Source organism: Impatiens glandulifera, chromosome 8, assembly GCF_907164915.1.
Source record: "Impatiens glandulifera chromosome 8, dImpGla2.1, whole genome shotgun sequence".
NCBI lineage: Eukaryota > Viridiplantae > Streptophyta > Magnoliopsida > Ericales > Balsaminaceae > Impatiens > Impatiens glandulifera.
The window spans coordinates 6973751-6983736 of record NC_061869.1 but is presented as its reverse complement, the minus strand read 5'-3'; positions in this window follow the sequence as shown (position 1 = coordinate 6983736).

Here is a 9986-nt window from a genome sequence, read left to right as displayed (position 1 = left end):
GGAGAGGTTCAAGAAGCCCTTCAAATTCTTCAACTTCTGGATGGAAAACGATAAATTCACGGATATTATTCAAAATATATGGTCTACAGATGTCATGGGTTCAAATATGTAAAGGGTTTCTGAAAAGCTAAAGATCCTGAAGAATCAACTCCAAAGCTTTGACAAGAAAAAGTTAAGCAATATCTCAAGTAGAGTTCTGGTTGCAAGAGAAGAACTAAAAGAGGTTTAGAAAATATTATTAAGGGATGATAGTTATGAACAACTCAATAAGGCGGAGAGGGATGCACTTGAAAACTTCATGAAACTGACTCTGCTTGTAGATAACTTTATTAGGCAGAAGTCAAGACAAAAATGGCTTTCGTTAAGTGATAAAAATACAGCTTTCTTCGACAGGAAATGCAAAACTAGAAATATGAGAAACAACGTGTACATGCTGAAAAATGATGATGGCGAATATGTTCAGAGTTAAATGGGTGTACAAGATCTGACTATCAAGTTCTATAAAAAGATAATGGGTACAAGAAAGCAACATCAAAGTCACCTGAATACCTTGTATCAGATTATCGATGGAAAATTGTCTAATGAGGATAGTCGTGGGTTAATAAGGGTTGTCACGAGGGTTGAGGTTAAAGAAGCACTATTCAGTATTGATGGAAATAAAAGCCCGGGTCCGGATGGTTTCAATGCAAAGTTCTTCAAAGACAATTGGTCGGTTGTGGGTAAAGATATTATTGATGGGGTTCTGGAATTTTTTAAGAACAGGAAGATGTTAAAACAATGAAATACATCGGTCCTAACATTGATCCCCAAAACTACGGTGCCCAAAAAAGTACAAGATTTCAGACCAATTTCATGTCGTAATGTGGTTTACAAAATAATTTAAAAAATCATTTCTAAACGCTTTAAAAATGTCATAGGAAAAATAATAAATCTTAACAAATCTGTATTTATCTCTAGTAGGACAATCTCTCATAATATTCTTTTCATGTAGAGCCTTTTAAAAGGCTACAGGAAAAAGAAAATATCCCCGAGAGTTGCTTTCAAAATAGATATCAAGAAAACTTTGACTCTATTAGATGGGAATTGAGTTCATGGCTCAGCAAGAGATAGAAGGTTTAAGAATGGTTGGAGAGAGAAAGAAAAGAGATAAGAATTCATGGCTCTGCAAGAAAAGAAGGTTTAATATATATATTTTGAGGTATGATAAACCCAACGAAGGGTTAGCGAAAGCAAGGCACGAATCCTACGTGGCCTTGCTAGCTAGGAGAGAAAAAGCAAAACAAAATAAAAAAATTAAATATTTCAGTTTCCCCCTCTTTCTTTTTTCCTCTCTTTCTTCTTTTCATTTATCACTTTCGGCGAACCCCGATTTCTTCTCTGGCGATTTTTTCTCTCCGGCATCCCCGACTTCTTCTACTTTCTTCATCTTCTTTCGATCGAAAATGGTAAGAGAACTTTTTCGTGTATGTTCACTTCATTGTCTGCCTTCGTGTTCACTTCATACTATCTTTTCAGGCTGGTGGTCCAGGTACATCTCCATACAAGACTCCAAGATCTCCCAGATCTCAAAGGACAAGGTAAATAACATTTTCTCTTTTAGAATCGTAGATCATTTTAATGATTTGAAGATCGTTTAGCTTTTTGCGGTTAGGGTTAGGGATTTTAATGATTTTAATGATTTTAACGATACAAAACTATAATTATTGTGTATTTACTGCATTATGGGTCCAGAAATGGATGGTTTAGAGACCCGAAAGTATGATTGTATAATGTTTGGCTGTTATGGCTCCCGAAAATGTGATATCGGGACCCGAAAGTATGATTATATAATGTTTGGCTGTTGTTATGGGTTTAGTTGCAGAACTAATTTCAATTAGGTTGTAAGAAAAACCATTTCTGGTCCCGAAACCACTCATTTTGGGTCCCGAAACCACTCATTTCCAAAAAAAAAAAAAAAAAATTTTTTTGCCGTTTCGGGTCCCGAAACCAGCTTTTCTGGTGCCGAAACCAGCTTTTTTGGTCCCGAAACCAGCATTTTTTGTCCCGAAATCACCATTTTAGTGTGATTTCAAACTCCGAAATGGTTTCTATACGATCTTTTATGGCTATTTTATTTTTTTATAAACCAATAATCTTATTGTAATGTTAATTTGATTTGTAGGTCATGTATGAAGATCCAAATCTTCTTATTGATCAAGTTAATGAAGAAATTAGATTATTTGAGATCTCTCAAATTGTAGGTTGTATTTTAAATGTGATATAAATGACAGATTGTAACATTGTAAATAAATGTTTAATTATGTAAATTTCTAGTATAATAACATTATCTTCAATTATTTTTGATTTTCTAAGATTTATTATAATGTTTCAGATTAAAAAATTTTTAAAAAAAAGTGTCCCGAAATCACTCATTTCTGGTCCCGAAACCACTCATTTCGGGTCCCGAAACCACTCATTTCCCAAAAAACAAATTTTTTTTTTTTTGCCGTTTCGGGTCCTGAAACCAGCTTTTCTGGTCCCGAAACCATCATTTTTTGCCCCAAAATCACCATTTTAGGGTGATTTCAAACTCCGAAATGGTTTCTATACGATCTTTTATAGCTATTTTATTTTTTTATAAACCAATAATCTTATTGTAATGTTAACCTGATTTGTAGGTCATGTATGAAGATCCAAATCTTTTTATTGATCAAGTTAATGAAGAAATGAGATTATTTGAGATCTCTCAAATTGTAGGTTGTATTTTAAATGTGATATAAATGACAGATTGTAACATTGTAAATAAATGTTTAATTATGTATAAATTTCTAGTATAATAACATTATCTTCAATTATTTTTTATTTTCTAAGATTTATTATAATGTTTCAGATTAAAAAAAATTTAAAAAAAATGTCCTGAAATCACTCATTTCTGGTCCCAAAACCACTCATTTCGGGTCCCGAAACCACTCATTTCCAAAAAAAAAAAAAAAAAAAAAAAATTGCCGTTTCGGGTCCCGAAACCAGCTTTTCTGGTCCCGAAATCAGTTTTTCTGGTCCCGAAACCAGCTTTTTTGGTCCCGAAACCAGCTTTTCTGGTCCCGAAACTAGCATTTCTAGTCAATAATTTTATTGTAATGTTAATTTGATTTGTAGGTCATGTATGAAGATCCAGATCTTTTAGAACTCTAATCTAAATCGATTCAGCAGCTAAACCATAAACGTTAAACATAAATATTGATATGACAATCATTTTGAACGGAAGATAAACGAAAGAAAGAAAAAAAGACTTTATATTTCAATCGATCGGAAGATAAGAAGTCGATGAAACGTTTCAGTAGGATCGACAGTGGGTTGGGTTTTGGGAAATGGAAACGAAAAATAAAGAGAGAGATTGTCGTGGGGGTTTTGGTTTTGGGAAAAAATGAAACGTTTCATTAACGGAAGAAGTCTTACCATTTCGATCGATCGGAAGAGAAGTCGGTGAAAATGAAAGAAGAGAATCGCCGGTAGGTTTAGGAAAAATGAAATAAAAGAGAAAGAGAGAGAATGAAACAAAAGAGAGAGAAAGAATAAGATTTTGGTTTTGGGGGGAAATAGAAAGATAGAAATAATAGGATTTTGGTTTGCGGGGAAACAGAAAATTTCAATTTTATTTTTATTTTTTTCTCTCTCCTAGCTGGCAAGGCCACGTAGGATTCGTGGACTTGCTTTCGCTAACTTGTCGTTGAGAATATCATTTCTCATATATTTTATTGATTTGAATGATTATTTGGATTTTAATTAGAATTTGTTTGATATGAGTTTAAGTATTTTTATAATTTAGGGGTATTTTTTTTCAAATTATATTTTATAATAAATAATTATTTTATTTAAATAATTAATATTAAAATAGTATATTCCAATCTTTCCAAAATAATACTAACATTATTATTTACATTACTTTTCTTCTTTCTTATATTTTATGATTTTTTTAGTTATATATTATTTATTTTTTAAATTTTGTTGGAGTTAATTTCAATTTTTTTTTTCTTTATTAAATTTATTTCGGTTTCATATCATATATTTTTTTAATATTCTCTTATACTCCTTTCAGAGTGGATCTAGATTAAGGCATAAAATAAAATAAATGATTTTTTTTATAGTAGACTTACTATACTCACGTATAGATAGGTTTTTAAAAATGCATATATATTCTCTATTTGTGACTTGAGTATAAATTTAAACTCTAATTTTAATATTAAATGAATCTTATATTATAATACGTTAGAAGATTGTCTCATTGGAAAGTCACTCTAACCACCGACTTCATTACACTTTAGTTCTCAATTATTATTTGTCATTTTTTCATTGTACTCCTCCTCATTCAGTTTGTTTTTACTCTAATTTTCTTTGAGCTAATGTAACTCATTTACCTTTTTATGTCTTTTATTATATTGATGATACGTCGCCTTTCACAAAAAAAAATAAAAAAAATGCCGCATTGTCGTGAAAGTGAATCCTATATATACTCGACGCCTAGTTGAGGAACAAGAGAGTGTTGTGAAAGAAGAAAAACCGTCTCATCTTATTTTGTTTATATTTTTTGAATTATTAGTATTATAAGTTCAAAATAAATGATGTTAAGATATTAAAATAATAGAAAAAATGCACATCATTATATGTTTAATGGAGTTTAGTCCGTCCAATCAATTTAGCCTCGAATGACTAAAAACCAGTGAAAGTTTATGATTTATAGAGTCAAAACGGGTTAGTCACGTAATTCAACCCTTTATAAAATATGAAAAAGAGAGAAAAAATTTTCTTATAAAATATTTTCATAATATTGTCTTATATTTTAATATTTTTTTTTTATTATTGGAAAACAAATTAAGAGATACATTTTTATTTTTTATTTTTCTTGTAATCTTATAATTGGTTTTACAATCAAAGTGTATAATATTATTCTAATTAAAATGAACCCTACAATTATAGTATCTCATATATAACGTTTTAATTAGTTGGAATCGAAGTTCCATATATTTTCAAACAATATAGATTATTAATGATCATTATAATATCAGAGTAATCAAAGGTGAATTAAGAAGCTCTACATATTCTCCAATTTGTGAAAAGTAAAATATTTGTAATGAATGTTACTTCAATTAAAATTTTAACATCTCATCAGTTCAAATGTTTTTTATTTGAATTATTTTGGGTAGGAAGCCATTTAATTTGTTTATAATGAATGGTGTGTAATGTTTCTTAACATTTTACTCATTCATTCACATATGGTTTGTTTAATATATATAGCCTTGATTGATCAAATACAATTTTTGAGGGGTGAAATTTTAGTTAGAATTATCCCTTCCCTTCTTTGTTTTGTTAAACTGATAATATATATATATATTAATGTAGAAAGTTAAATTATTGAACTGAATTTTTTTTATTTTAGTTTAAAAAGTTTATATTTTGAACCGGTATTATTTTTAATTTAATAAATTAATATTTTAAACAAATATTTTTTTTTATTTAGGAATCTAACATGTTGAACCAAAATATTGTTTTTTTTTAATAAGAATCGGATTATAAACAAAATCTCTTGACACTTGAGCTATTCTAATAGGTTGTGTCAAACCAATATTTTAATAATATTGATAATATACATTTAAAATAATTTTTATTATATTCTTTTTCAAACATATGAATTGGATTTTGAATTACAATTCTTATATTTGAAAAATAATTATAGAATTGAATTATAATTTAATGTCAATTCTTATATATGTAATAGGAATTAAAATTTTAATATCAATTTCAATTTTACTCATTCAACTATTACACATTTCAGATTTTAAAACATTAAAAAGAAGAAAAATGAATGTTGTTGACTTGTGGTATAATATAACACTAAATGTTGATGGATTATCAAATTATTAATATTAGTGGCTTTTGGAATGTATGATAAAATTGGATTTGTAGTTTATGAAATAAGGAATAGTTATTGGATTTAAACTTAACGTAAAAAATCAAAAAAAAATTTAAAAGATTTGAACTTAATATAAAAGAAAATTTTAAAAATATATACCCTTTAACTTACGAATTACTACTAGATAACTAGATAGACATATTGAGTTGAAAAAATTAATCAATTAAATAACAAAACATTAATACGTTATATTATAATTTAAAAAATATCTTTCATTTTAAAATTAAAAAATTAAGACCACATGTTTAAAAAAATATTTAATAACTATTCAAATAAATTTACAAATATTATAAGATAAAAATTGACAATAAATATATAAAATTTGAACACATAATTGAATAATTATAGTATATAATAAATAAATATTTTATTCTATTTTAGATGAATTTATAATATTAATTTTTTAATATTATAATTAACCATTTAAAATTAGCATATATTCAAATGTCATCTTTTTTAATTAATATATATTATATATTTATTTAAAATTCTAAATAATAAAACATATAATTTCTCTCTCGATTCACCTTTTTAAAACAGAGATAAGTAAATGCTATCATGATAATGCATTCTTGTTGATAATATAAACCATAATCAATCAGGTAGATTCAACTTTTTAAAATAGAACAATAATCTAAAAATATAGGAAGAGAAAGGAGAACAAACTCTGAAGAGATAAGGAAGCATATAGGAAGAGAACAAGAATAATAATCCAGAAATAAGCCTTCAACAGAAAGAAGAAGATTTGTAAACTTCATTACTTGTCATCATTGTTCATTGTGAATTTTGTTTGAGACTGGTGGAAGTAAGAAGAAAAAGTTGAGGTCTAAGGCTCAGCTAAATATCAAAATTCGTCGTAGTAGAGTTCTGAAATCAAAATCTCATCTCACATTGCCCTCAATTCTCTCAATTCTCTCGCTAACTCGTCAGTCTCCTTTCGGTTCCTTTATTTGAGAAATCGAATCCTTTGAAGAACAAGAATCGAAGAAGAAGAATGGTGGGTTTAGTTAATTAGGGAAGGAGAAGGAAATTATTAATGACTTTGTAAATGTTTTATTATTTAGAATTTTTAAAAAATAAAAATATATATAATATATATTAATTAAAAAATATGACATGTCAATATATTAATTAAAAAAGATGACATTTAATTCTACATGTCGTCTCATTTAACAAAGGAAACTTAGCGGGGTTAGAGGTTTGGTGGAGTAGTGACATAGATTAATATTAATCTCAACTTCAGTGGTATGAGCGAATAAAAATGAGTTCAGTGATATGCGTGAATATTTCATTATAGTTCAGTGATAAAATTGACAATCTTCTCGAGAAAAATATATTAATAAAAATAAGAGACAAATAATTAAATCAGAATAATTTATTTTTATTTAAATATATTGGGAATTAATTTTTAAATAAATTATTATATTTTTTTTTCTTCTTATTTTTATTGTTATGACTTTTTTATTTTATATTTTATTCCCATTTAATGTCTTGTTATTGTATTTAAACAATTATCAATCATAATATAAATCAAACATTTTAAAAAATATCAGATCAAATAAATATATTAGATTTGTAGACCCAAAAAATGAAAATGATATTACGAAAATCTTTTGATCTCAAAATTGTATATAATATGCTAAAAAACACTGTGAAATAAAAATCAAGAAGTTATGTTGACCACATCAAATAACAAAGAAGATGAAAATGGTTAAAACTTGTATTCTCTTTCCTGTCTTGACCTTTCTCTTGTTTCTAATCGTACGAGCATCATCTTGTAATGATCAAATATCGTCTTCTAAATTTCTGTTTAGGCTCCAAGAAAGGTGACACAGTCAAGGGACTTGAACAAGTAAAGAAGTACCTTTACAAATATGGTTATTTGGGTCCCTCCACGGATGGTCACTACCAAAGGAGTCTCGACACATTTAATGACTCAAATAATTTTGATCGCGCATTGGAAGAAGGTATCAAGAAGTTTCAACTCTACTTTAATATAAATGTTTCGGAGATTTTAGACGAGAATACTTTGTCAATAATGGGGAAGCCTCAATGTAACTTCCCTAATTCGGTCAATGGAACTCCCATCAAGCACGGGGTGAAGTTAGTTCGGGACCCCGTTAACCGTTCATACTTCCAGCATGCATCAAAAAAGTGGGACAAGTACAACCTGACGTATGCTGTATGTTCCAATACGCCACCAGAAGCCATTTTGCCCATTTCTTTTGCACTCAAGACTTGGGCCGATAACTCTATGTTTCGTTTTAACAGATCTTCTTCATTTAATACTTCGGATGTGAAAATAAGTTTTTTTAGTGGACTCCACTGGGATAATATCCCCTTCGAAGAGGAAGATCGAGCTCACTCATTATATCCACCTTGGGGGGAGCTCCATTTCAACGCAGACGTTAATTGGGTGGTGGACTTTCAACCGTCGCTACAAGAAAACAGCGTATTTGTGACGGAATTTATTGACGAAATTTTTGACGAATATATAATTTGCGACATTTTTTTCATCTAAATAAAGTTTTTGCAAATATGTGTGTCGCTAATACTCCGACGGACCTACTTTTAGTCGAAAAGTTTTAGCGACAGAGTTTGCAACGATATATATGTCAAATATTTTGACGACATATCCTACGGAATAATAAAAAAATTCTAAACATTTTCGACATTATTTCGTATTTTTTTTCATCACAACTTATTTATAGAAATAAACGTCGCAATTTTTTTTCATAAATATTTTATTATTTTATATTTTTATCTCATTATTTTTGTATTCCATGTAAAATAAAATATAATAAAAATAAATATAAACAAAGAAATTTCAAAATTTACAATAACTTATTATCACAAAATATACTAATTAAACTTTAAACACAAAATTAAATGATATTTTTAAAACGACTAATGTTAAACTAATACAATCCATAAACGCATTGGTTTCTTTAGCACCAAGTATATCAACACATATAATATAAACGACGGAACAAATCTCGAGCCTGTGATCAATTTAAATCAAATTCAAAATTAATTATAAAAAAATCAGAAAAAATTAACACAAGTATCTTATATAAAAAGAAAAGTAAGCACAAAGTGATATAGAATACCTGATAAAATTGATCACACTCACCTCTAAAACTTTGTCACTTTCTTCTTCAATGATGTAGAGCCAAACAGAGGATAAAAAAAATATAATTAGAAAAAAAGTACCAATAGAATATTCTCAATAAGAAAGAGTAAACTTAGTATACAAAGAGATTAACATTTTCCCACAATTGCCTAATATAATATTGTCAATAAGTACCTAAAGAATAGATAGAAACTTTGTTATATTCACATTAGGAGGCAATGTTTGAAACTATAGTTAACTATATTATAGTCCAATTATGGGTCCTAACTCATAAGAATGAATGATATGCACAATTGATATATGGATCTATTATGTACTACTGGTGTTAACTTCATTGCTGTATTTTGCATTATTTGAATATAAGATGTTGTGCAAACAATTACACTTCATCATCATCTTGTAATTCAAAGAATCCAGTGCAAAAACATAGTTCATAGTTCATTATTGAGTTATCGGGATATTAATGAAATTGGGATTTCATTCCTTCTGGAAAGTTACTCTCAATAGGGGATGATTTATTGTGCCATTTTTGCAACTTATCAACATTATTATTCATTCAACATAAACTTTACACCATAATGAAAACTTACTTCTAAAGCCAGTACACTCTCAATGTTGAAATCAATCATTGGGTTAACAACAGCAAGTCTCATAGACAAAAATCCAATTAGTGCAAAGAATAATAAAATTGAATAAATTATATGTAAAATTATTCAACATGATGTGCATGACTAACCTCCGCTTGACGATGTAGGGACTGAACGTGATTAATAATTTTATCCAGCACCATCGCTGTTCCTGAAATCTTATATGCGTCTAGCTATAATATTATGTACTCAAACCTAAAAGCTTAGGGCCTAACCTCTTTTCTAGTTTACTGTAAAAGATTTGATCTCAAATTGTGTT